The sequence below is a fragment of the Chrysochloris asiatica genome, unplaced genomic scaffold (assembly GCF_000296735.1).
Source record: "Chrysochloris asiatica unplaced genomic scaffold, ChrAsi1.0 scaffold00004, whole genome shotgun sequence".
Classification (NCBI taxonomy): domain Eukaryota; kingdom Metazoa; phylum Chordata; class Mammalia; order Afrosoricida; family Chrysochloridae; genus Chrysochloris; species Chrysochloris asiatica.
In genome coordinates, this window is record NW_006408522.1 from 40291456 (window position 1) to 40294365 (window position 2910).

Consider the following 2910-nt stretch of genomic DNA (forward strand, 5'->3'; position numbering starts at 1 on the left):
AAGAACTACCTCACTGGCATGTCAGTAAAGGTCTTTATTCGCTTTCAGTGGGTTATTGTTAAGTCGATTCTCACTCATATCAACCCTGTATAGGGTTTCTGAGGAACAGTTGGTGGATTTGAACTGCAAAACTTAAGGATAGCAGTCTAGTGCTTATTCTGCTGTACCATATCAGGACTCCTTTCAAGGTTAGTGTAATGTTTATATAAATAACACTGCCACTTAATTTCTAGTTACACAATTCATAATATATTTTGAAACAGAATTTCAGTGCTCAGGCTGTTTGTGGGCAATAAATACTAGCATGCCCGAAAGTCTTTTGTTTTCATCCCTATAAATTACCATTGTGTGATTTGCCAGATGCTTCCAGCATTCCACAACTAGTTGAATACAGGATTCAAAAAGTTTTCTCAGGAGACTGCTTTGTCCCGCCCCATGTGGACTCTGTCCCAAGGATGCAGGACCGGAGATCCCTCAGGCAATCCTCGGCACTTTTCCACGATGGCCACTATGAGATTGTGAGTGTCTCCAGCTTGGAGGAATTCAGCCTGGCTGTAGAGCAGCATAAAGACAAGATCATTTATGCCTATTTTAAGGGCTTTAAGGACGCCAATCATGTCTTTATGAGGCTTTCTGCTCCCGTAAAGATTTACAGCCTTGGAAACTCTGTACAGGGTTGCTGTGAGTCGGAACCGACTTCATGGCACGTTACCACCACCACCACCAAGGACACCAGTAATCCTGGTGTGGCACTGTGGGTTAATGCGCCAGACTGTAAAGCTGCTTGAACTGCAAGGTCGTTGGTTCAAGCTCACCAGCTGCTCCTCCAAACCCTTACACAGGGTCGCTGTGGGTCGGAGCCGACTCGATGCCACTTTAACAACAGCAACAAGGACGCCACAGGGAAAGGTTGGCGCCCCGACTGCATGCTGGTGGAACCAGTTGTACTAGAGGGTCTGAAGTGAAGGATGTGTGTTCTTCTATTGCCAAGTAGGAGAGAAACCTTGCTGGAAAGATTCAAATAATGACTTCAGAAAGAAGTTGAAAGTAACTGCAGTGTCTACACTACTTACATATGGAACACATCAAAAACTGGTAGAATCTGAGTGTCTTCTGGACAACCTTGCGGAGATGTTGTTCTCTGAAGATTAAGATTTGACGATGGCAGTAACATCTTGATTTCGTAACCTTGATGTAGAAACTGTAAACTTGCTTATTAAATATATAATGTTTAAAAAAAAAAAAGTATTTGCCTCCCCCCTACCACAAATCATTCATACAATGAAAGCTGAAAAATATGGTGAGCTTTTTTTCCTAAGAGGTGTTTCAGAGCCGTTCAGGCAATATAACCAAATAGTTTGTTTCTGAAGAACAGAAAAAAAACATATCAGGTATGTCTCAACACATACACATTTTTGTTCATATGTAAAATAGACAAATAGATTGTGATGGAAAGGTTGAGTGTCAACTTGGTTGGGTCATGATCCTCAGTTATGAGATTTGGCAGTTATGACGTAGTCATCTTCCATGATGAGATCTGAGATCATGTCATTACATCCATGATTAGATTTTCTATGAACCCAATCAATTAAAAGAAGCAGACATTTATTTCCTTGGTGATGTGTTCTGCTTCCAGTATATGTGGATACTCTGTCAACGCTCTCTTGCTTTTTGCTACATCTGGATCCTAACCTCTGGTTCTTTGGACTTGAGCCTGCTTTTGTTGTTATTGGTTTTAGATGTCATCAAGTCATTTCCAGCCTATAGCAACTCAAGGTACAACAGAACGAAGCACTGGCAGTCCTGTGCCATCCTAACAATGGCTTCCATGCTTGAGTCCATTGCTACTGCCACTGTGCTAATCCATCTCGTTGGGGGCCTTACTCTTTTTTGTTGACCCTCCACTTTGCCAAGCATAATGTCTTTCTCCTGAAACTGGTCCCTCCTGATAATATGTCCAAAATATGAGAGACAATGTCTGGTCATTTTGGCTTCTAAGGAGCATTCTGGTTGTATAACTTCCAACACAGATTTGTTTGCCTTCTAGCAGTCGATGGTACCCTTAAAATTCTTCTAAAACACCATAACTCAAATGTGTCAATTCTTCTATGGTCTTCTTTATTCAATGTTCAACTTTCACGGGTATATGAGGCTATTGAAAATACCAAGGCTTAAGTCAGCTGCACGTTAGTCCTCAAACTGGCATCTTTGCTTGTGAACTCTTGAAAGAGGTCTTGTGCAGAAGATTTTCCTAATGCAATAGGTCCTTTGATTTCTTAACTACTGCTTCCGTGAGTGTTGATGGTGAATCCCAGCAAAATGAAGTCTTTGATAACTTCGATCTTTTCTCTATTTATTAATGTTGTTATTTATTGGTCAATGGCGAGGACTTTTGTTATCCTTACATTGAGTTATAACCCATACAGAACGCTGTGGTCTTTGGTCTTTATCAGTGAGCTTGCTGTATTGCTGTGAATCCAGGAAGTCATTAGACTGTGAGCCTACATGTTGACCTTGGATTCATTTATCTTTGTAGTCAGCACTACGATCTTAGGTTCATCAGCTCCTGCAACTATCAGAGTCAGAGTTTCCAGCCAAGAGAAAACTCCATGGAGTTGGAACTTTTAAGCTTTTACATCTGCTGGACCTATTTCCTTGAAATAAATTTCTCTGTGGTGGTTGCATGCCTTGATGTAGGTTCCAACTCATAGTAACCTTGTTTCTGATGTTGTCAATCTTTACAGGAGCAAAAAGCCTCATCATTCTCTTTTGGAGCCACTGGTAGTTTTGAATTGCTGACCTTACACTTAATATCCCAACTTATAAACCATTATGCTGCCAGGGTTCCTTAAATCTTTTTATATATATATACACACACACATATATATGTATATATATACACATATATAT

The 2910-nt window shown here is 40.5% G+C and overlaps 1 pseudogene; it reads left to right on the plus strand.

The window, feature by feature from the left end:
- Window positions 1–455: 455 nt before the first annotated feature.
- On the plus strand, window positions 456–1152 carry LOC102841128 (annotated as a pseudogene).
- Window positions 1153–2910: the final 1758 nt, after the last annotated feature.